The following is a 26,585-nucleotide window of genomic DNA, read 5'->3' as shown; positions in this document are numbered from 1 at the left end:
AAGATGCGGTCATATGAGAAAAAAGTAACAATAATGATAGAAGGTAAAAGTGCAAGATTACATGTACTACTGTTATTAAGTATAAGACATTTCCCAGGTATTTTCTTGGACTGTTGCCTTAAAACGTGGGAAGTTTTGGGGGCATATTTAAAAGTTATAGTAGCATAAGTATTCACGGGCTAGAATTTGCTTTGTCTAATACATTTCCATTAGCACAAGCACTTTTCCATTTTTTTTCCCCTTGGAAAAAAAAAAGAATAACTACTGATAAATATCTATTCCAGTTCCCACATTCTTTCCACACCAGTGACCCAGGTTTGTAACTTCGGACTTTTTCCACCCTGGCAGTCTTTTCCACTTTTCCCAGGTGAGCATTCAAAAGCTAGGCAGATGGAGGAAAGAAACAGTGATCTACAGCCCGACAGCCAGCATACAGATAGGATTAACGTGCGGCCCTTTGCAATAATCATGTAGGGAATAGTGTGTGTCTGCGTGCATATGTTATGTGTGTGCATGTATGTATACACATGTGTGTCTGCATGTATGTATGCATAGCCTCTGATTTAACAGCCGTAGTCCGTGCAGCCTACCTCTATAAGCTGAACAAGTTCTGCATCTCTCTTTCTTTTTCCTTTTTTCAGTTTTGTCTTTTAAAACTTTTTTAAAATAATTATCATATTTTCACTTCAACCATCAACATTATCCATAATGGAAGAATGGATTGTGAAGATGATGGAGTTAGCTGAGATGGCAAAATTGACAGCTTTGCTTAGAGAAAAAACATTGCCTAATTTTAATGCCAATTGGAAGCCCCTTTTGGACTTTTTGCAGGAGACAGAAAAGAATGAAATCATGATTTATGGATCTGATGATTAGTTAAAATAATAAGTTATACAAAATATGTAAGTTACGATGTAGTTCTAGAGTAAGAGGTCACTATATGATTTACCTATATCTGCTGTATAAGAAGTTGGAAGTTATTCTTTTTCTAAATTTTCTTCTCTTCTCTTCTCTTCTCTTCTCTTCTCTTCTCTTCTCTTCTCTTCTCTTCTCTTCTCTTTTCTTTACTTTTCATCACTTTTGTATTCTTCCTTTATTTCTAACTCTCTTGTTCTCTTTTTCTGTCTTTGATTATTAGTTGTTTGCTTTTATCTTTATGCTTTTTATAACTTAATAAAGTTTATATATATATATTCACTTCAACCTTTGCTTTGTTGCAATGTTTATGTATGTATATATATATATTCCTTTCCCTTGTTTTTGTTTTTGTTTTTCTGCTGTTTCATTTTACCTAATTAATAAAAAATAGAACCAGAAAAAGTTGTACACCCCTCTTCTAATAATAACAGGTAAGAAATCAATCAGTCTTCCTTTTAAAACTACAAATAAGGAGTTGACTTTAAAACAGTGAAAACCTCTTCCAGTTGAACTTGACTCCTGCTGACTTGAAAGACCAATGTAGACTATATTTAATGTGCAAGTATTTAATATTAAATAGGATATGGAATGTAAAATCAATTTTTTCTCAAACATCTGACTTACCTTCTTTACTCACTTCAGGTAGAGGATATGGTATTCCAAAAAACACACCACCCCTCTTTCTCCCAGAGCATGTTTTTATTTCATTGTAAATTTTTGCCTCTCTAACCTGCTCTTAGTGATACATGGTTTGTGGAAGAATTAATGTTTGTGATTTGTGCTTGAAGATTAATTTACTTCTATCTCCTAATTTTAATGTAATAGAAAAAAAATCAGTAAACAATGTGAATTAAATAAAAATGAATTTGGGAAGAGTCAAGGAAGGAATCCATATTCTTCATTTTGTTGGAGATGTAATAAGGACAATGCCTCTTTAAAACATGTTTTTACAATGTCCTATACTTACTAAATTTGGGAGAAAGTAGTGGACTATATAAACATGATTGTGCAACAAAGGCTAAAATTTTCAGAGGATAATATTCTTTTGAACTATATACCTGGCACATGGAAGTTGACATCTGGATAATGTAAATGGATTCTCTGTGCCCTTACTATGGCCAAAAGACCGATAATGCAACATTGAAAAAATAAATCTATGGCCCCATTCATTCAATGGATTGAAGACCTGATTGCACTTGCCACCTTTGAGCGGATTGCCTATAGATGTAGACTTCATATGGACAAATATAATGAAATATGGGACTCAGTTATACAAAATACAGTAGGTTAAAAATGACAGTTATACAAATGTATTGGAAATATATATGCATTTGAATAATATTTACCTTAAATAAATATATACAGATGAGTAACCATTTACTGTATAATGGTATACTACAGTTTTTATTTTTTAATTTTTTTTGTTCTTGTAATTTTGTCACTTTTTTGTAATACCACCTTTTAATGTTTTCTTTCTTCTTCTTATGTATTGTTATAATTGTGTTTTTCCTTTTTGTTATTAATTAAAAAGCAATAAAATTTTATATATAAAAAAGGAATCTATATTCTTGCCAAAAAACAAACAAACAAATTACTCCCCCCCAACAATTTATTGGACAGGTTAACAATTAAAGACAAATAAAATACTTTCCCCTTCCTCACTTAAAATCACTTTGCATAGAATGTCACTTCAACAGCTAACCTAAAAACAGGAATTTCTTCGCATGATGTAGATATAAAGTGTCCCTTGGACTGTGTACTTGCCATCTGTCAGCTGAAACTATCCTTTAGCATTTCTATATCATCATGTATGTATATAAGCATCAGTCCTGTTGGAAGACCCATAGATAAAACTAACTGAACACAGCAGGGAGGCTAAATTCTATTTTTTTTTTAAAAAAAAATCAACGTTGAAATGAAATTTAGGGCATCAAAGCCACACCCAGGATAGTTAACCTGATGCTTCCACTTGTTCTTTTTCTTCAGGTAAACTATCATATGAGGATGATCTTAGACTTTGAAATAGTCAGGAACCACCTAATATCATCTAAGGGGCTAAAGGTGGAATAATCCAAGGACATATTACACTTGACTTTAAGCCAGTTTAAGAAAATCCTGCCTGGACTGAGGCACTTTGGCTACAGCTTGTAAGTGTTCAGCCCAGACAGCAGGCTCCCTGCCCTCCCATTGGACGATTTCCCTGCTGCTATGCCCTCCCATCTTTCTGTATCAGGAAAGCAATGACCAATCTACTTTCTTCCTATGGGCAGGTCTTACTGGATGTATAAATTCACCCAAATGGATTTTCTTTCACAAGTGTTTTGCCTCTTGAACAGAGGTTCTGGAAATTTGCTGCTGTTGTTTTTTAACTAACAAGTTCCATGGCCTGAAACAATTTGAAATCCCCTGATCTAGAGCTAAATTTACTAGGACTGGAAAAGTACATTGGGATTGGGAAGATTTATTCACTGACTTTCAGATAATTATATGGCTATATTTTTAGGCTGAGATGGCAGAAAAGAGGGTGTTGAGGGTGACTTGGGGTGACCTGAGACTCATTTTCTTCTGAGTTCTCTTGGAGGCCTAGATAGGCTCTTGATATTGTAGCCATATTAAACCTACAGGAAAGGTTAGAACATTTTCTAAAATAATAAAATATACACATAAAAATGTCTTTGTTCAGTTCTATACGTCAGTCCAAAAAAAAAAAAAAAGGAAAGCTTTCTTTAAAAAAAAACATAAGGAGGAACACAAAAAAACAGCACTTACTCCTTGCAGCTTTATATATGTATTTATTTATTATGCAATACTCGTGTACTATCCCAGTTGTAGGTTCTGGGTAGCTTACAGTGATCAGGATAAAACAATGCATGAAAACATAAGAACCATAAAATTAATGTAAAAAGCAAAAAATAGCTGTAGGCTCAACATAAGGTTGTACAATACTGGAGCAAAGTGTAGCAATATCCTATTCAACCTCCTTCACTCAGAAGTCCAGCAAAAGGTAATATTCTTCGTTTTTTCCAAAAAGAGTGGGAGGAAGATCTCTGGAAGAGAACATTCCATAGGTTGAGATGGCCCAGAAAACACCATTTTTTAAACCATATATTCTGCAGTAGAATCCATAGGATGGCAGACTCTGGTCAGAGAAGATGGTCCCCTAGATAACGAGAATCTGAGCTATAAAGGACTTTGTAAGCAATGACCAATACTTTGAACTGTACCCAGAAGTTCATTAGATATGTACTGATATCTAATCCAGCTTCTACAAAATAGCTGTTATTCTGCTGAATAACTGGACAGCTGCATTGGAACCAATTGTTCCTTCCAAGAAGTCTTCAAAGAAGTATAACACATTATATCAATCTATTCATGAGGTGATAAGGGCATGACTGACTGATGCCAGAGCATCTTCCTTCAAGGGTGGTAATGTCTGGGGCACCAGCTAGACACCAAAGCTTTTCTGGACATTGTCTCCACATGTGGCTCTAGCCAGAGTCATGAATCTAGCTGAATTTCTAGATTGTATACCTGCTCTTTCTGGGTGTGGGATACATGTGACTCCAACCAGAGCGATCTTGGAACTAGCCTGGATGTGGATGGTTTATGGATAAATAGCTATTCCATCTTGCTGAAATTTAATTTGAGCCTGTTCTATCCCATACAGTCCCTTACAGCCCCAGTCACTAGGTCGTGACTTCCATTTAATTTCCTCTTACTTGGGATTAGATGTATATCTGGAATTCATCACCATAGTGATGATACCTAACCCAAAACCAGCTGATGACTTCACCCAGCAGTTTCATATAACGTTAAAAAAATTGGGGAGAGAACTGAGCACTCAGACACTGATCCCCCACCCTGAACCTTCCCCCCTTAGGAAGCAGTTGAACCACTGTAACACAGTACCTCCCATTTTCAACCCTCTCAGTTGTCCAAACGTTTACCATGGTGAATGGTGTCAAACATAGCTTCCAAGTCCTGAAAAACTACATTCCCTCAGGTCATCCATAAGAACAGCTACTGGAGTTTCATTTGCACATATCCCAACTGCTAGGGATCCAGATGAATGGCAAGTGCCTTCAGCCAACCAATTTTTCTGCCTACCCAGCCCAATTCACATGTATAAGGCTTTAATTGTGATTTTTTCATATATCTCTCAGATCCTGTTAGCAATAATACAGGTGTAGAAACAATTTGAAAATAGCTGTGCATATTTTAATCCATATTATTATTATGTACAATATTCGTGGTATCCAGTTATTTGTAATACTGTTAGTGTGTTTTTGAAAACATCTTTTCTGCCAAATTTCATTTATGCCGCTATTAGACTAGATTCAAATGGTCATTTAATTCCAAATCTGCTGATGTGTAATTTTATTTGAATATTTAAGTACTGTATCTGTATTACACATATCACTAGTTAGTTATGTATACATTAATATAATGAATTGCCAAGTTATACATGAATAAATTATGAAGGTAAAGCTGTGAATCATTCAGAATTGGTGAAGGGCATTAGCCAAAGTAAGAGAAAGGAGGCATATTTGAAAAGTCTATTCATTCTCAGCTTCCATGTGGGCTGAGACTGGGAGTATACTATACTGAAAGCAAAAATTAGACTATTTATGGGGAAATGTATCATTTAAATTGAGATAGTCATAGAACTAAACAGCATCAGAAGTGTTTTGAAGGAACTTGAAGGTGTACACAGTTGTTCAGTGTTTACAAATTAGGAAAAATTTGAAAAAACAATATTAAAGTTTAGATATTTTAGGAACAGTCTGTACGTAAAGCTAAAATACTATCAGGAAAGGAGGCAAATATTATAAATGGTGCTATTTATTAGAGGAGTTCAAAATCTAGATACCAAAAAGCCCTAGTATAGGATTATAGGACATCCTGCATTGCCAATAATGAAAAATGAGAACCTCAGGCCTCTACAATTATGGGGAGGGAAAGGGGTCAAGCAACATCATGTGTATCATGGCACCATTGTGCAAATGATGTGAATTACATACTGCACATCATGACACAGCTGATTTCACTTATTTGTGTGATGATGTCGTGATGCACGTGACATTGTTATAGTTTCTACTAGATACCTATGGTGAGAACTAGTGAATTAGAATGGTAGGAAGCCTAGGGAAATTAGGTTCATGATCTCACTGAAGACCATATGAAGACTGAAATGTCTTTCCCGTGGCTTATACATTTAATTTTGACCCAGAGATCTCAAAGCAGCACTTTCTAAGGGTACTTACTTGTAAGTAAAATGAGTGAGGAGGAGACCGTGTATGCCACACTGAGTTCTTTGGGAATAATGGGAGCAAAATGCAATAAATGAAATAACAATTTTTTTACAAGACATCTATCATCCCAAATTCTTTTGAGCAAATATATCTACAGAGTTGCTTCTCATAAAAAATAAAACAACCATGCCTGGCAAGATGTCCAAGTTGACTTCCTTTATGAAATCTCTGTGAAGAAAGCCAGGATGGACCAGACCATCAGATTTTCTCACATACTTGATTACATAGCAGGATATATAGAATGGCAAAGTTTAGGTTTGGGTGATTCTATACATAGCTACAACAGCCCTCTCTTCTTCTACCATGGGTTCATATAATTCCTTCCCTTTATATGTGTGAATGTATGTTCTCCTAATGATACATTTTACTAGAAATAAAGTTATTTTTCAACTAGTTTCATCCCCATTCTGAATCAATTTGCTACTTTTTAAGAAGTCCACATGAAAATTCACTTTTTTCTCAATCTTAGAACCAGTTTTCTCTATCAGTTCTATTTGATCTTCTAATTTCATATTTTTGTTAACATCTTTATCTTCTGATTATTAATCCTGAAACCTGCTAATATACCAAAGTCCTTTAATTTTCCCATTAATGCTTCTACTCCCTCTAGTGGATCTTCTAAAATTAACATCAAGTCATCCACAAATGCCTTTAACTTATAAGTTTCTTTTTTAATCTTAACTTCCATAATTCTCTGATCTTGTCTTATGTCTCTGTTTAATACCTCAAGAACCAAAATGAACAGAAGTGGGGACAGTGGACATCCTTGTCTTGTCCCTTTTTGCATCTCACAAGGTTTTGTTAGTTCTCCATTAACAATTATTTGTGCTTTCTGAGAAGTATAAATTGACCTTACCCATTTAATAAAATTATCTCCAAGGTTCATATGCTCCAGAACTCTAAACACAAAAATCCAATTCAAAAGCCTTCTCTGCATCTAAGAATATCAATGCAGCTTGTTTTTCATTATGTTGCTCAAAGCATTCCAGAATATTCAAAACATTTCTAATATTGTCTCGTAGTTGTCTTTTAAGTAAAAACCTGCATTGATCTTCATGAATAAAATTCTGTAAAATTATTTTCAATCTTTCAGCCAAAATCATGGTAAATAGTTTGTAATCATTATTCAAGAAAGATATTGGTCGATAGTTTCTTGTTAAAGTCAAATCTTGTTCCTCTTTAGGTATTAATGTTATATTAGCCTATTTCCAACCATCAGGAATCTTTCCATTCTGCAAAAAAATAAAATACTTGGGTATTATTATTACTGTGATAAGTATGAATTGTATGTTATTTCAAAATAATTATGTTAAGACATGGACTGAAATTGAGAAGGACATGTTAAGATGGAAGAAATTAAAATTGTCAATGTTGGGGAGAATTTCTGTGATAAAAATGAATGTTTTGCCAAGAATGATGCTTTTGTTTCAGACAATACCTGTTTTGACAATGGATGTACCATTTAAACAATGGCAAAAAGACATATCTAAATTTATATGGCAAGGGGAAAAAACATTAATTAAATATAAAATGTTACAAGATGCAAAGGAAACAGGAGGATTGGGTTTAAATTGTATTTCGCTGTTTGTTGTTTGGTCTGGATGAAATAATGGATCTTGCTGAGAAAAAAGAGACTTTTACAGTTACAAGGTCATGACCTGATGTTTGGATGGCATGGATATTTATGGTATAATAAAGTTAAAATGAATGTGGACTTTTAAAATAATTTTATTAGACGTGCCATATTGAGAATATGGAATAGATATAAACCCACATTGTGCCCAAAAGCACCTGTATGGATCTCAGCTCAAGAAGCATATTGTAGAAGAGAAATGGCAGATAAGATAAATGGTTGATGTACTGGGACTTATTGGAAAACTATCAAGAGGAATTAATTAATAGATAACAATGGCAGAAAGTGAAGAAGAACTAAAGAGCCTCTTGATGAGGGTGAAAGAAGAGAGTGCGAAAGCTGGCTTGAAACTCAACATTAAAAAAACTAAGATCATGGCATCTGGACCCATCAATTCCTGGCAAATAGAAGGGATAGAAATGGAAGCAGTAACAGACTTCATTTATTTGGGCTCCAAGATCACCGCAGATGGAGACTGCAGCCATGAAATTAAAAGACGCTTGCTCCTTGGGAGGAAAGCTATGGCAAACCTAGACAGCATATTAAAAAGCAGAGACATCACCTTGCCAACAAAGATCCACATAGTCAAAGCTATGGTTTTTCCAGTAGTAATGTATGGCTGTGAGAGCTGGACCATAAAGAAGGCTGAGCGCCAAAGAATTGATGCCTTTGAACTGTGGTGCTGGAGAAGACTCTTAAGAGTCCCCTGGACTGCTAGGAGGTCAAACCAGTCAATCTTAAAGGAAATCAACCCTGATTGCTCATTGGAAGGATTGATAATGAAGCTCAGGCTCAGATACTTTGGTCACCTAATGCGAAGAGAGGACTCTTTGGAAAAGACCCTAATGCTGGGAAAGATTGAAGGCAAAAGGAGAAGAGGATGGCAGAGGATGAGATGGTTAGATAGCATCACTGAAGCAATGAGCATGAAACTGAGCAAACTCAGGGAGGCAGTGAAGGACAGGAAGGCCTGGCGCAATATGCTTCATGGGGTCATGAAGAGTCGGACACGACTTAACGACTGAACAACAACAACAATAGCAGAAGGATATAGTTGTCAATGGTTTTCCCATTTACAGTTATTTGAAAGATTTAAAACGGCTAAAAAGACTTACGGTATGGAGCAAAGTAAGTCAGAATTTGAAATACAATTGTGTACTGATGATGAACATGTAATTGCTAAGATGTACAAACTTTTGTTGAAATTTGAAACAGAGGAAGAACAGGTTAAGGAATGTATGATACAGTGGGCTAAGAATTTTGGTTATAATATACAGATGCATCAGTGGGAAAATATGTGGTTAAAAGGGTCGAAATGTACACTGTGTTATGATCTCAAAGAGAATCTTTATAAAATGATGTATTGTTGGTATGTGATTCCAGAGAAATTATCTAGAATGTATTAAGGCACTTCAAATGTATTTTGGAAATCTGAACAGCATGAAGGGACATTTTATCACACTTGGTGGACACATAAAAAAGCTAAAAAATTTTGGATTCAAATACATACTTTGATACAGAGGATTTTAAAGATCAATATTCAATTGAAGCTGGAACTTTTCCTTTTAGGATTCATGGATAAACAGTCAGAAAAAAGCTGTGAAAGATTATTTCAATATATGATTGCTGCAGCGAGATTACTGTATGCACAGAGATGGAAAGATTCAGTATTACTCACTATGGAGAAATGGTTGGTGAAGTTGATACATTTTGCTGAAATGGATAGATCGGCTTCTTTCATTAGAGAAAAGATACTATCTACATTTATTGATGACTGGGAGCCTCTTAGGACTTTTTCTGTAAAAATGAAAAACAAAATGATTTATGGTTTTGATGATTAGACAGGATAGATTACAGAAAGAAGAGTAACATGATGTAACTTTAGAGAGGTTAAAATATATTTGCACCTATAACTGCTGTGAAGAATATTGGAAGCCACTTCTTTATATCTTTTTTTTTCTTTTCTATTTTCCTGTTTTCCTTTTCTTGCATTTTTTCTTTTTCTTTTCTTTCTTTTTCTTTTTTCTTCCTTATTTTATATTAGTTTGTGTTAGTTTTATCTTGTTTAAAAGTTTTAATAAAAATTATTTTTTAAAAAACCCACATGAAAATTCAGAGCACTTTTTCATGTTCACTTTTGTGAGTATGTGTGTGTGTGTGAATATATATTGGCTAATATAAAGTTTTTCTGTAAATTCCTTTTCCAAATGTACTCATTTTGTATACTTTTTGAGGGTATATGGGAGGGAATTACATTACAAAATTTGGGATACCAAAAGATAACTGTGTTTTAGTTCACATCTTGTTTAAGTTAACTAGGGGCAAATTATATGAGAATTAGTTCTTACATTCTACTCATTTTATGTGCATACTGTAAAATATAGTTAACGGAAAATCCTGATCTACTTATTATTCTGTTCCGAGGCTATCTGGTCTTGCTATTAGTTCCCTGCATTTTTCTAAACCTATAGCCTTCCTCCTTCCTTTATATGGGGGAGGGCAGGAAAAAGACCTCAGAAAGAAACAGTTCCAGTTCTCCAGTTCGTGTTAGCCAGTGGGCTGTGGAAAGCGTTGAGATGTTTCTCAATCCATGGGGCTATATGAAGCACCTCTTATCATGCAGGTGTTTCTGTTGCTTGCAAGGCCAAGTGGTTACTTCAGAAGCTGTTGTTGGCTCTCTCAGCGGGCATTTCCTCTGCACATGGACATGCATGGAGACAGTCTGAATCATCTTCCGAAGCAGATACATGAACCTTGCAGAAATGTAGATGCTTTCATGATTCCAAAAGAGGTCTTTGGAAGGTCAAAAGTCAGATCTCAAAGAGTTCCAGAGTGATTTCATATTCCCGAAGAGATTTTAAAAACCTGGTATAGAAGATAATTTCTGCTCTGATTTTTGGGTGTTCCAGGATTCATATGACTATGAATGTTACACAATATTCATATATATATAGGTGGTACTGGTTTATTATTATTTCCAAGTAGTCTGGGATTAGGGCTTCATTCTCCTGGTGTTTGTGTGTGTAAATCTCTGCCTTTGAAGATCTTAGATGCTGGGATAAGTCACAATATGGGTAGATTTGGTAATATTGCTCCATGTTATATTTAGGCCTACACAAGGCAATTTGGATTAGACCCAATGAAGTGCTGGCACTGTAAAAATTATGCAATTCTCTTCATGAAGGTGAAGAAACAATAGTATGCAAAGCGAGTGCCTCAGCCTCATCCAGAACCTGAAAGAAGTAAAAGCTTTCTTTGCTTGGTGAAACACCTTCAGGAACAATGCTTTGCTTGAGTTCATCAAAGCAAAATATTTTCTTGACAATTTGCACAGCTCTGTTACATTTAAAATGTAATCCCTGGTGCTACGAAGGCCAGGATATCACTAATGGCAAAGATATTGTTCCTCAAATTAATTTGTTTGCACTAGTTGGTTCAAAACATGTGTAGTTTATATGTCCATGTTACCAATATTAGTTTCACATTGCTAGTTTTAAGAAACTCACTAGACCAGAGCAGGATAATATGCCATTAATTTTCTCCCACTCCAATTGGGTCTTTTCCTTAGAATGGTCATGTGAGGAACTTAAATATTATATTAGAATAGGAAAATACAGAAATTACTCTCCAAAGAATTCTCATGCAGGAGAAAATAACAATGAACATTTTGATTCTTTGGAAATCTTTAATGAGATTGCACAAGAAATTAGATACTCAGTGTAGCTTCAACTTGCTCTTGTTAATTAACAACTTATGGAACAGTTTATTATAGCTGAAGGCATGAACAAAAGAACCATTTGGCTAGATTAATAAGGAATTGGAGCCAGGAAGATACACCTGCAATTTTGGCCCTATTATCCACTTCTGTGGGGATTCTAAAGTAGTCTCGTCTACCTTTCATGTTTAGTGAGGATTTCCTATCCTTTCTCTAGCAACAATAGGAAATATTCTCTCTGTGTGTCTTAGCATGTGTGCAGATTTGTAAAGAAATGGTAAAAATTAATGTAACCCCTTTAGAAAATTAACATCAGTTTAAAATGTGTCACGGCTTTTCATATTCTTTTCCAATGTTTCAAACAGTGAAATTTAAAACCAACATCATTTTGGATATTGCAGTTGTGCCAAATTGCCTCTAGATCTACTCTGCTCTGTTATCCACTCCCCACTGCTCTTTTGCTCTATTTGGCAAGCTCAGGACACAGATGCTATTCTAAAGAAGAGATGTGATTTGCAATGTTTGGTTCCTAAGCAGATTCTGCGACCAGTTGCATCCCCAGCAGAAATGCTTTTGCCTACACCATTGCTTAGTTCTCCACCCTGGTGTCCTCCAGCTGTGTTGAATTTCACCTTCTGCAATTCAAAACAGGGACCCCCCAGACTGGTTAAGGATGAAATCAGACTGGTTAAGGATGAAATCAGACATTTGAATGGTATCAGTTAAGGGTGTACTATAAATTATCCCTTAAGATGCCTGCTTATAAATATTGGCTTTTGAGAACTGACCATATAGTTAGCTATAAAGCCCAATACTCTGTGTGTAATTCATGTAGAAAAATTTGTAGCATTAAAATAAGGGGGAAAAAGTGAAAAATGATGGGAAAAAAAATCAGTGTCCAAGTCTTATACAATTCTGGCCAAGGCCAAAAGTTTGTGTCAACACTATGCTTGCTAAATGATGGACATCTTTCTCTGGGCTCTTTTTTTTTTTAAATGGCACGGAGGAACAGATGGAATAAACATTGCTTTTAGGCTCATTTCTTAAAAGCAGTTTGTTGTAATGAACTATAGTTTCCAGTAGAGGACATCCGCTGCACATTATAACATAAATCTAGTTTCTTGCAGAAGCAAGCTAAAAAAAGAGAAAGAAGGTAATTAGAATTGTAAAACATGCAGAACCAATTATTCCATTTCCTTCCTCCTGAAAATCAGACAAGTCTCATTCATGTACATGCAACACCTGAGAAATACATATTCTTTTTCCTTTCTCCCCTCTCAGCATTGTTCAAAGCAAATGTTTTAAAAATCAGAACATCTATTGAATGTTATAGATTTAGCTAGCCTTGATTTAGCTACAAGAAATTAACTTTTTACCTTTTGCTGTGTCATCCAACTGTACCGTGTGAATGCACAGCGGTACTATTTTTCCAAGTGAACTTTGTCAACGAGCAAAGCAAAGTACAGGTTTGTAAAGCAGGGAGTTACAATCAGCAGAGAAATGAAGACACTATATTTTAACCTGAGAAAGCCCGGTTTCCATTCCACTAGAAACAGGTTTTAAATGTTGAAATAAACAGTATATAAAATTAAAGCTGCAGTGCTCCCAACTTTTCATTCTGGGAGGGGAATACTTGGAACTAGTGCATATTTTACATTAGATTTGGCACACAAGAACATAACTGTATAGTAGAAGGAAATTCCTGTTCTTATCTATGTCCACCTCGTCAAGTACCCTGTTTTCAACATGGGCAAGTAAATGGCTTTTGAAAGTCTAGTGGTGTATGTAAAGGTAAATTCTCTCGTCTGCTCCCTGTCAATGAGCGTACAAAGACATTTGATCTCTAAATCTCTAGGTTCTATTGATTTGATATGATTGAATCCTCCTTCATAAAACTTATCATCTCACTATTAAGGTCATATAACCTGAGGATGTGTAGGCTTGTTGCTGCTTTTCAGGTATAATTATGCTAAAAATCTACACAAATGTGTTGTTCACAACTTTCCTTAATATCTTTAATTTTTGTGTGCAATTTGCCTGTATGTAAGCATGCACACAGAAACACATTTAAATATCGTCTTTGATTTTAATGTAAATTCTCTTACTGCAATCTTTTCCAAGGGGAGCAAAGTTTAATCACTCTAATGCTTACATGTGTGGGTAGTATTATTCTCTCTCTCTCTCTCTCACACACGCAATGCAAAATATGTTCATTGTTGTTTTCCCATTCTATTACTAACATGTTTCAATGTGTCTGAGTTCTAGTGCTATGAGAGAGGACAAAATATTTATCTCTTCACAGCCTTTTTATAAATATGCCCTGTTTCAAGTTTGTTCCAACCTTCCAACCTCACCAGAAGAATTCTGATGCTGTTCTAACCATTCCAGAAAACCAGAATGGTTTTGAGCTGGGAACACTTGCAGAATGATGAGAATACTTCTGGTACAGCTAGAACAGATTGTTGACATTGTGGAGCTCAAAGTATTTGAAACTTGAAATTTTGCATACCTCTATTTTGCCCCTTCATTGACCCTGTCTGGTTAACCATCTCCAAAGCCTTTTCTCATATGGAAGATAGACACTACGTTACTACAATAACTGTTACGGAGATTTAAAATTGGAATTAAACTGGAGCATAATCAGTTTCCTTCACTGAAGGCTCAGCTGTAATTTGGAAATTAGCAGTTTCTGAAATTTCCTACCTGTAGAGTGGGAATTGTTGGGCCAGGAAGATATTACAACAATGGTAGACATAGGTGGCTTAGCAATTACCCATTAAATAACACTTATTGTATGTATCAACAAGTATCTTTTCTGCATAGGTCAGAGTGTATTAATACAGAACAGTCGGTGTTCTTCAAACTGAGAAGAAGGATGTTAAAATGAAATGTAGGCTTTTAACAACTTATTTATTATTATGCTGAGAAGCATCTTGCTCAGAGAGTAAGAAATCTGTTCACATGTGTACACAATCTCCAGGGTTCCATCTTTAGAGGAGTTGAATATACATAGAAAAGCATGGAGTGAAGCAAAGGCAGAGAGTATTCCTTTGTTATCAGTGTTACCCACTGAACTATGCAAGTACCATTGATAACCACAAGTCTGGGGTTGCAAGAATCAAATCCAGTGGATTCCCAAGTGATTCCTTACATAAAGATGAAGGGATGCCCTTCATTGCTAAAGAAAAAAGTACTGAGTTTGGGAATATAGTTAAGCCATCCTTACTTCTACCCACTGAAATAATGTTTATATGCATGTATTTTATTTTGTCAAGTGCACAAAGACGCACAACGCCCCATTTCAATTGCTCCAGTGTGTTTATATTTACAATAGCCTTTCCCAACAAGGTTTAAACTATATGTGTTTCCCCACGTCCAGAAGATAAACAATAAGATAATACCCTAACCTTGCTTTAGTTCTTCCAAAGTAAAACTCTGAATTATGATCAAGCGCTGTTGGGCTTAGCTGCTTGTAGCATCCAGAATCTCTGTCATAAATTTCACTTAGTATCATCCCATGACAAGGTGGAATTGTGGCTGACGATATCAGACTGGGAACTTAAACTTGGAGAATATGCAGTAAGGGCAAAATTAATAGCATATATTCATAACAGAAGTTTGACCAAATTCAAGCAACAATGGCTTCCATATCTATTACATATTATACAGCAAGACAAATTTAAGCATTTAGAGTATAGTTTTAAGGGGGGGGGAAAACTGACCAAAGAACTGAAATCAGAAATACATGGAAATTTTAAACATTTATAAATATTGTATATCAGTTCAAGTACAACAAAGGGGAAATTAGAAACTAAATATTCGCCTATAATGTTTTAGGAGTTCTTTCTCCTTTTTCTTTTTTTAATGGTATATTTAAATAACAAAATAGTGGAGACTTTGGCACTCAGTTCAGAGATTCAAAAAGACCTCTAAAATCTTTTTCTTTATTGTTAAAAATAACAATGTATTCTAATTTTATGGTTAATTTTCACCAATGATATATTGAGCAGTAACTGTATAACTTCTTTGCCACTTACTGATAATATATCTTTGCAACAATTACTATTATTTATTTTTTGCTTATTCATTTTCTCTTTTTAATTAATAAAAAACAATTTTAAAAAATTGTAGAAGCTCCATAAATCTTGTAGAATATCAAGTTCTTTGACATTGATGGTGATAGGCCTCATTGCCCTCATGCCAGCTTCCATTACCGAAACGAAAATACAAATTTCTAAAACAGCAATGAAAACTGGAAAACTAGGAAGTTGGTAAAGCTTCCTTAGATGAATGCTTTTCTGAAAGCTCTTCTAAGAGCTTACTTTTAATCCACAGAACAAAATAAATATACCTGACAGAGCAGTAACTTAAAAGCAAAAGGAGAAAGTTATAAACATTTTGAACACTTTTTGTTTTGTATTTCTGCTTTGTACCTTGAAGGCCCTCAGCTTGTTCAGCCCTTGTTCACAGGGATACCAACCTATTAAAAAAAAAAAATCCCTTCTCACCCCTATGCGTGGTATGTGTCTTCCTCAATCTCGGGTCCTCTACCAGAGGCCTGGGAGTTTGAGGGTTCTGCGCAGTATCTGAGCTGTTCCTGGCACTGCACTCTTCTGGACAGAGCTCTGATGTTGTTCCTGGGATCTGTTGGAGCCATTCTCCCAGCTTTGGAGTCACGGCCCCGAGTGCTCCTACCACCACTGGGACCACTTTGGCCTTTACTTTCCACGTCCTCTCTAGTTCCTCCTTCAGGCTGTGATATTTCTTCAGCTTCTCATACTCCTTCTTCCTGATGTTGCTGTCACTTGGCTACATCTATCACCACCGCTGTCTTTTGACATATTTTAGGATATATTTTGACATTTTAGAATTCACCAGTTTTTCACTTTTTAAGCACTTATAGTACTTACGTCTTATGTTGCCCTTATAATCTTCTATATCCTTTACAATCTTTTGCTCTATATTGAATCAGTTAGTGTATTCCCTCAAATGACAGGTGATGGCTATATTTGGTAAAAAAAAAAAAAAAAAGTAGTTAGAAGTTTGTTGTACTTGCCAGGGTTTTCTCTTGTTAATGGCAATGATGTGAAAGTTAGAGAAAAACAAACACAAAATGAGTTTTTATATCTGCCTGACTTGTAGTTTGGCAAAGAAAGAGAGAGAGAGAAAAAGAGAGAAAAATACATGATTGGTGCAGATTTATTTTAGAACTGGAATTGAAGTACTATACAGCACCTTCTGAAATTTTTTTTAAAAAATCTGTGTTTGTATTTCATGGGAAATTGTTCAAATTTTGCTGTTGAAACATCACTAAATTTTTCTGTGTTTGGGAAAAGAATAATTTTGTCAGTGTTATTTTTGCTCAGTTTCTCATCTCACTGACTGCAAATTCTGTTCAGTCCTATTGTTTATGAAAATCACAGAAAATATTGGCACAATTAGTTGCATGCATTTTTATTCTTACTTGTAAGGTACATTTTTGTATGCTGTTTTCTTAGGGTGTACAGTTGTTCACTGAAGAGTGTGCATATTTTCTGGAATATTGTTTTAGTTGCAAATGAGAACTGACAATGAACATCTTGGCAAGAGTATTCATTCCAGTCCTCCTATATATTTAGCAGAGCCTAAATTGTCATTTTAAAATGTCTCACCCATCTTTCTTGAAATTAATCTTGAAGTCAATTTTGAAATTAAACATTACATTTTTAAAATAGCAACTAATCAAATTCCACAATAGCATTTAAGAATTTCTTCATCAACCAAGGCTGCATGACTAAAAATGCTAATGAATTTTGATTATTTGCAAGTAAATGAGAGAGGAAAATTCCCACCAGCCCAAATTCATTTTAGCTCTGGGTTTTTTTACCCTGCCATTTGAAGGCTCCTAAGAAACACCTCAATTAGTTTGTACTCATTCCACTTACATCAAGAGAGTTGTAGGATGAAAGAGAAAACTCCTGGCACAATGTTACCTTGCCTGCTCCCCAAACATATGCACACATATTTATTTTAAAATAAGCCATGCTGCATATGTCCCACCACCGTTTTTTTGCACTTCAACTAACATATAATACAGAATGTAGATCTGTTTCTTTTCTCTGTTTGTAGATTGTTTACTTTCATGTCATGAAGAAGCAAACCAATGTGTCTAAACAATTCAGATACCTAGTTACATGGCTCATCTGGTATGTTGGTTCGAATCCATCAGGAAGTAGAGGGTTTTCCCCCCTCCTTTTAGACACTCTAATTGGGAAGAGGAACAATCACTCATGATCCCAAACCAATTTCATTTGGTTGAGAGCTATCAGATCAGGCTTGAATGCATTTGTTGCTTACGTTAACAGGTTTGCATGAGTTTAACAGTGCAGTCCCATGCAGGTCTATCAGAAGTCAGGCCCATAGTTTTCAGTACAAGGGATTGCAGTCTGAATATACTGATTTGAAATTTCATTTAATTTAAGGTTGTTTCATTTATCTTTCTGAAACTCTTTTTAACAGGCATTAGAACAAAACCTGTTATCTTTGAAGATCAGTGTAAGGGTGTTTCCCAAACAAGGTATAGAGATATTCCTATGGAGGGTTCAAAGGAAACTATCACATGTTCATAGCATATCTGAGGGAACCATGGAGTGGTTGGGCCCCCTGCCATTGAAAGCGTAAGCCATAGTCTCAATTGCCATGGGTAGTGTATGTGAGGAGGAGATCCCTATGTATATACATGTATAGAGTTCTTCCAGTTAGGATATTCCTTGAAGAGAGGGGCTGAACACATCATAGTCAATGAGCATGAATCATTAAGAAACATGTTGAAGACAAGGAGAGTGACCAATAAGGGAAATTCACTTCCCCTTGGAACCCATGTAGACTGTCATTAACAGAATGAAGTTGCTTTTTTCATAATAGTGGTTAGGAAAGAAAATGATACAGGTAGCCCTTGCTTAATGACCACTCATTCAGTGACTGTTTGAAGTTACAATAGCACTGAACAAGGCGACTTACAACCGATCCTCATAGTTGCAGCCGTCCCAGGATCCTGCAGTCATGTGATCACCATTTGTGACCTTCACTACCACTTCCTATGAGCAAAGTCAATGGGGAAGCTGGCAGGAGGTTCCAAATGGCAATCACATGATGTTGAGCTTAATGACCATATGGGATTTTCTTAACAACAGCAACCAGGACAGCTGCAACTGCCGTTGTAAGTAAGGAAAGTCATGTAACATTGTGCTTTACGACTGTGTCACTTAGTAATGGAGTTGCTGGTTCCAATTACCATTGTTAAGTGAGAACTACCTGAATTACAATAGTATAATATGGAACATGATTTGGACAGAGTATTGTTTTTGCTCCAAACAATATCCCATTGCACACTTAGTTCAGGGAAAACAAAAGCCCTGCATTGTACTTTGATTTGGAAACAGAACATCTTTAAAACCTAGCCAAAGAAAGTGATGTTAGGCTGTAAATTGCAAGAATTGGGTTTGTCCTCACTAAAGCTACAATCCCAGAAATTTACATTCACATTCACAAATAGTTGAGTTTCTAAAGTTTGTGCAGAAGCTGCTTGCATTTGACTGAGTGAGCAAGTAAAAAGCATTTCTACAGATAATAAAAATGGGTGAATCAGCTGGAATGGATTGATAATGATCAATACTGGTATATATTGTATAGTATATAAAAAGAATTGCCTATAGGCTGCATGTTTATATCAAATTTAAATTTACAGAGGAATATCCTGATGTACTTATACAATGTTTATGGACTAATATGGACAAACACAGGCTATCTCTAAAAGAAAATTATAATCAAATGGTGGGTCAGTGTTATACAATGCTAGTTAAATTTGCTCAAAATGAAGCAACAGGATCCACTTCACCATTAAAAATATGCTAATGCAAATGGAGTTAATCAAAGATTGGAATCAAAAGTAAAGAAATACTTGAAACTGATCTTGGAATCAATAATTAAGATTCCAATAATTAAGATTCCAAGAAGGTCCCAAGAATCAATAATTAAGATTTTAAGAGGGAAAACTAGAATCTTCTCTGCTCCTATTATTATTCTTTTTATTCCTTTAGGTTTTTATAAAGTCATCTGAAACTGTTCTTTTGAGAACTAAAAATAATATAAATAAAATACTATTTTTATTTACAAAATTAACCAGTACAGTAATTTAATTAACCATAGATATAGCTCCTAAGGGTAAAAATATAATACTTTTTCTGTACATGATTCTTGCATCTAAAATTGTGTATGTTAAATACTGAAAATTTAAATGAATTGAAGAAATAGCATGTAAAACCTTTCTGAGTAAACAGGCATAGGCTAGTTGAATTAAACATGATTATAAATTCAGTGGAAGTTTGAATAATGAAATAGAAATGTTTTGAAATAATATTTGTTGTCAAATGTTAGAAATTCTTTGCTAATAGATTGCAATGTTTATGTAATATGTTAAATAAAGCATCCATTTTAATTAATGAAAAATATTTTTATAAGCCTGCCCGTGCTTATTCATGGAAATTATGAAATCTATTATGCAAAGGTTGAAAGGTAGCAGGCTTCCTTCTGTCAAATCTATGGCAAAGTTCCTTTTGGAAACAGGATAAAATTATTCAGATTATTGAAGCAGACAGAATTGTCTCATTTATTTCCTTTCAAATTTCCATCAAGAAGTGACTATTGTGTGGTTTTTCTTAAACGAAATACAATACCCTAATTAAGAGATGAAAGTCCTATCATTACTCACCTCAAGCACATAGACTTTTAATTCCTTGCTCCTGTGATCATAGTCATGCTGTATATTAAGAAGGCCTCAAGCTACCTTCATCTTCAAACTTCCCAGAATTCAGGGAAAAACATTTTCAGGTATCATTTCTATCTCTCTCAAGTTCAGCCAATGTGCAGCATTGTTTTTTCTCTCCACATGTTTTTTATTCAGAAACCTATACTAGCTAAGAACTACATATGGATACCTAGACTGGTGGCCTTTATTTTGGGCCATGGAAACTGACATGAAATAGTCCCTCACCCTTTAAATGTAGTGTGTCTATGACAGTGTCTAGGCTAATAGAGACAGATAACAATGATGTCACATCTATAATTACACTATCAAAGTCTACTTGAATTCAAAAAGCAGCATTTTCATCTTTCTTTTTTTTTGGTTCTGGTTTTCTTGTTCAAATTCTTCACTTAAGAGTATTTCCTTACATTACTCCAGTTTGAACTACTACATTCGTAAATGAAGTAAAAGTTCTGTATTATATTCTTTTAAATAAATCATGGGTATGAAGACATCAGGACTCCCTTAAATTAGTCACTGATTTATTTTATTATTTTATTATTATTATTTATTATTTAATTATGGTTAATTATTAGTCTCTATGAACCAAGGCAAGCTGGATGTGGTCAAACATGAGATGACAAGACTGAACATCGACATCTTGGGAATCAGTGAACTGAAATGGACGGGAATGGGTGAATTTAATTCGGGTGACCATTATATCTACTACTGTGGGCAAGAAACCCTTAGAAGAAATGGAGTTGCACTCATAGTCAATAAGAGAGTCGGAAAGGCAGTAATGGGGTACAACCTCAAAAACGACAGAATGATCTCAGTGCGTATCCAAGGCAAACCATTCAATATCACAGTCATCCAAGTCTATGCCCCAACCACTGATGCTGAAGAAGCTGAGGTTGACCGCTTCTATGAAGACCTACAACATCTTCTAGAACTAGAACCAAAAACAGATGTCCTTTTCATCATAGAGGATTGGAATGCTAAAGTAGGAAGTCAAGGAGTAATCGGAATAACAGGCAAGTTTGGCCTTGGAGTACAAAATGAAGCAGGGCAAAGGCTAATAGAGTTCTGTCAAGAGAACAAGCTAGTCATAGCAAACACTCTTTTCCAACAACACAAGAGACGACTCTACACATGGACATCACCAGATGGTCAATACCGAAACCAGATTGATTATATACTTTGCAGCCAAAGATGGAGAAGCTCTATACAGACAGCAAAAACAAGACCAGGAGCTGACTGTGGCTCAGATCATGAGCTTCTTACTGCAAAATTTAGGCTTAAATTGAAGAATGTAGGGAAAACCACTAGACCACTCAGGTATGACTTAGATCATATTCCTTGTGAGTACACAGTGAAGGTGATGAATAGATTTAGAGGATTAGATTTGGTAGACAGAGTGCCTGAAGAACTATGGACGGAGGTCCGTAACATTGTACAGGAGGCAGCAACTAAAACCATCCCAAGGAAAAAGAAATGCAAGAAAGCAAAATGGCTGTCTGATGAGGCTTTACAAATAGCTGTGGAAAGAAGGAATGCGAAAAGCAAGGGTGAAAGGGAAAGATATAAGCAACTGAATGCAGATTTCCAGAGAATAGCAAGGAGAGATAAGAAGGCCTTCTTAAATGAACAATGCAAAGAAATTGAGGAAAACAATAGAATGGGGAAGACTAGAGATCTCTTCAAGAAAATTGGAGATATCAAAGGAACGTTTAGTGCAAAGATGGGCATGATAAAGGACAAAAAAGGCAGGGACCTAACAGAAGCAGAAGAGATTAAGAAGAGGTGGCAAGAATACACAGAAGAACTATACAAGAAAGATCTTAATGTCCCTGATGTCCACGCTGGTGTGATCACTGACCTTGAGCCAGACATCCTAGAGAGTGAAGTCAAGTGGGCCTTAGGAAGCATTGCTAACAACAAAGCTAGTGGAGATGACAGTATTCCAGATGAGTTATTTAAAATAAAATAAAATAAAAGACGATGGTGTTAAAGTGCTGCACTCAATATGCCAGCAAGTTTGGAAAACGCAACAGTGGCCACGGGATTGGAAAAGGTCAGTTTATGTTCCAATTCCAAAGAAGGGCAATGCCAAAGAATGCTCAAACTATCACACAATTGCACTCATTTCACATGCTAGCAAGGTTATGCTCAAAATCCTACAAGCTAGGCTTCAGCAATACATGAACCGAGAACTACCGGATGTACAAGCTGGGTTTCGAAGAGGCAGAGGAACTAGAGATCAAATTGCCAACATTCGCTGGATCATGGAGAAAGCACGAGAGTTCCAGAAAAATATCTACTTCTGCTTCATTGACTATGCAAAAGCCTTTGATTGTGTGGATCACAACAAACTGTGGCAAATTCTTAAAGAGATGGGAGTACCAGACCACCTTACCTGTCTCCTGAGAAATCTGTATGCGGGCCAAGAAGCAACAGTTAGAACTGGTCATGGAACAACCGATTGGTTCAAAATAGGGAAAGGTGTACGACAAGGCTGTATACTGTCACCCTGCTTATTTAACCTATATGCAGAGTACATCATGAGAAATGCCAGGCTGGAAGAATCACAAGCTGGAATTAAGATTGCAGGGAGAATCATCAACAACCTCAGATATGCAGACGATACCACCCTAATGGCAGAAAGTGAAGAAGAACTAAAGAGCCTCTTGATGAGGGTGAAAGAGGAGAGTGCGAAAGCTGGCTTGAAACTCAACATTAAAAAAACTAAGATCATGGCATCTGGACCCATCAATTCCTGGCAAATAGAAGGGGTAGAAATGGAAGCAGTAACAGACTTCATTTATTTGGGCTCCAAGATCACCGCAGATGGAGACTGCAGCCATGAAATTAAAAGACGCTTGCTCCTTGGGAGGAAAGCCATGGCAAGGCTCGATAGCATATTAAAAAGCAGAGACGTCACCTTGCCGACAAAGATCCGCATAGTCAAAGCTATGGTTTTTCCAGTAGTAATGTATGGCTGTGAGAGCTGGACCATAAAGAAGGCGGAGCGCCGAAGAATTGATGCCTTTGAACTGTGGTGCTGGAGAAGACTCTTGAGAGTCCCCTGGACAGCTAGGAGGTCAAACCAGTCAATCTTAAAGGAAATCAACCCTGATTGCTCATTGGAAGGATCGATAATGAAGCTCAAGCTCAGATACTTTGGTCACCTAATGCGAAGAGAGATCTCTTTGGAGAAGACCCTGATGCTGGGAAAGATTGAAGGCAAAAGGAGAAGAGGACGGCAGAGGATGAGATGGTTAGATAGCATCACTGAAGCAATGAGCATGAAACTGAGCAAACTCAGGGAGGCAGTGAAGGACCGGAAGGCCTGGAGCAATATGGTTCATGGGGTCACGAAGAGTCGGACACGACTTAACGACTAAACAACAACAACAACAATTATTAGTCACTGATTTTGGTCTAATATCTGAAATCTCTTCTTTCCCACATCTACCTTTTCTTCTACAAAGCACACTTGCCAATTGATAAAGTTTAATTAACGCAACTAGTTAAGTAGCATGCAATAATTGTATATTTTTGTGTTTTAATCTGCTTCCTTGCATATTATAGAGCCTATGCCTCTTTGTTATCAAATAGCAGCTGTCTGTGGATAAGTATTGTGATAATGGTGCAAAGAAAAATTAAAATCCTTCTTCCCCCATGATACAAGTCTAAAGTTTGCAACAAACTTTAAAGGAATTTAAATGGAAGAAGTTGCAGGATTCACTGCTATATCCTCCAGCTGCAGTCCCAGGATTTTATTATTAACTGGATCAATTATGCTATTGAAAGTTGTTGTGGTAGATGTATGGAGACCATCACTGACACTTTTGGAGATGAATCTGGAATGTTCATACTTGGACTCAACGTAGTTGATATAACCAGCCTGAAGACTCTGCAAAGTAAACACACCACTTGGAGAGAGTGTTAAAAATAGAAAAATAGTCATTAAACATTTCAATATTTCTCACATCATTTGGTGTTATCAAAGGGACTTACCTTGGGGAAAACTCTAAGGCTGCCATGCATAGAAAGGTGGCTTGTTGAAGATAACCATCTAAAGATAACCAGCCATAAGGCTCCTATGCCCAGAGGCTAAACTTACTTTATTGCACCACTGTTGTCACTGCTGAGGACAGAGTTAGTACTGATGCATATTTGCCCGAGGCTTCTCAGACTTTCTTTGCATTGGCTCCCAATGTGCTTTAAGATTCAGTTCAAAGTGATGGCTTTATGATGCAGTCATACATAAAAATGGCAGCAGCCAAAGGAGTTAAAAATGCAAGCCTCTGGCTTTAATAGAATAGACCAGGCTTGGATTTTTACCCAACTCTGTTACAGGAAGGTTCAACTCAGGTTGGGAATCACAAATCACCACTGCAGTTCCCTACCACTGCCTATCCCAAGAAAAACATAAGCACTATAGAGGAAGGAGAAACAGGTGATAATCAATGGTTTCTGTAAGAAAAGGGAAGGAACTTGGAGTCCGTACCTCAGTGGGAAATGACACATTCATCATGGTTTCCTGATGCAGATTTTAAAGCTTGATTTCAAGAAAAAATCTCAAAGCAACCTGAATTGCCTCTAAGGATGATTGGGGTCTAGAAGTACAGGTAGTCCTCACTTAACAATCACAATAGGGACTGGAAAATTCATCGTTAAATGGGATAGTCATTAAGTGAAGCATCATGTGACCACACCCAATTTTACAACCTTTTTTGAGGTGGTTGTTAAGTGAATCATGCAGTCGTTAAGCAAATCACACGGTTCCCCTTGATTTTGCTTGCCAGAAGCCGGCTGGGAAGGTAGCAAATGGTAAGCATGTGACCCCGGGACCCTGCAACCATTTTAAGTGTGAGCTGGTTGCCAAGCACCCAGATCACGACCACGTGACTGTGGGGATGCTGCGGCAGTTGTAAGTGCAAGGACCAGTCGTAAGTAACTTTTTTCAGCACTGTTGTAACTTCAGATGGTCACTAAACAAATGGTTGTTAAGCGAGGACTACCTGTAATTCCTATGAAGAGCAATTTAAGGAGCTAAACATTTGAAGGAACTTGGAGAAAAAACAACTGAGGTGGTATGATAGTGCTCTTCAGATATCTAAAAGGATGTCACACAGTTATCTCCCAATCTGGAATGCAAGACATGGAATAACAGATTTAAGCTATAAGAAAACAGATTATGATTGTTGATTTTTTTTTTAATTCAGCTTACAGAGAGATGATGGGCTCCCCTTAGCTGAATCTATTCTAGCAGAGGCTAAAAAGTCATTTGTTCAGAATGCTTTAATTTGAACAGTACATTAAGCAAGCAGTTGTATTTAGTGCTTTGAATAGTCCTTTCCAACTCTATGATTCTAAGTGTAGCATGTGCTATTGTTGTTGCTGTTATCATCATCATCATCATCATCATCATCATCATCATCCTGTGTTTCCTCCAGAAGCCCAGGTGACATACATAACAAACTCTCTTCCAATTTTTCCTCAGAAAAACAATTCTGTGAGGTAAGTTGGGCTGCAGGCACAAAGGCACTCAATGAACTTCCTTGGCTGAAGGCTAATTTGAACCTGGGTTTCTGTAGTCCTATTTTAACCCCTCCTAAGGATCGACATTGATTTGGTGGCACTCATTCACTCAATCAACTATCACAACTTTTCTGCTTTCAATAAAAAAAGCAACAACATTCCAGTATAGTTTTAACCTTCCTGTGAGGGACTGGGGATATGCTATGCAAATCTGATGACACAGTACATCATCAGGAAGAACAGATAATTATTATGTGAACTTCCTTCTCTGAGATACAAAGTTATTTATCACCCATACGATAGCTAAATTTTCTGTTGCCACAGAAAAAATGGGGCACAGCTGATGCTGAACACTGTTGTGTTTCTTTCTAATTATATTTTCATGTAATTTTCTGATCGTTGATCAAAATAAAATTGATTGATTGGTTGGTTTTTCACTTGCCAACTGAAAAATAATAAAGAACCCACAATTTATCAGCTTTTGGATGCAAGATACCAAATCTCCATCAGGACATCCTTCCAAAATAAGGGACAAGTCCATTGCATCTGAAGTACTCTTGATGAGGCAGTTAAATTTACATTAATTTTATCTGATCATTTATGTTAAGTGTACTTTAAAATAGCATTTCACTGTATGTGTTTTTATACCACTTTTAAAGAATAAATCATACCCCAAAG

General features: G+C 36.1%; 1 pseudogene; it reads right to left on the bottom strand.

Moving 5' to 3' along the window:
- LOC148214178 (FRAS1-related extracellular matrix protein 1-like) overlaps window positions 1–26,585 on the bottom strand; it is a 107,647-nt pseudogene that overhangs the window by 51,291 nt on the left and 29,771 nt on the right.

The sequence above is a fragment of the Python bivittatus genome, unplaced genomic scaffold (assembly GCF_059951505.1).
Source record: "Python bivittatus isolate LINGU-HERP-01145 unplaced genomic scaffold, Pbiv_v1 ctg000700_np1212, whole genome shotgun sequence".
NCBI classification, from domain to species: Eukaryota; Metazoa; Chordata; class Lepidosauria; order Squamata; family Pythonidae; genus Python; species Python bivittatus.
The sequence above is the reverse complement of the archived record's forward strand: the minus strand, read 5'-3'. Positions and strand labels throughout refer to the sequence as shown.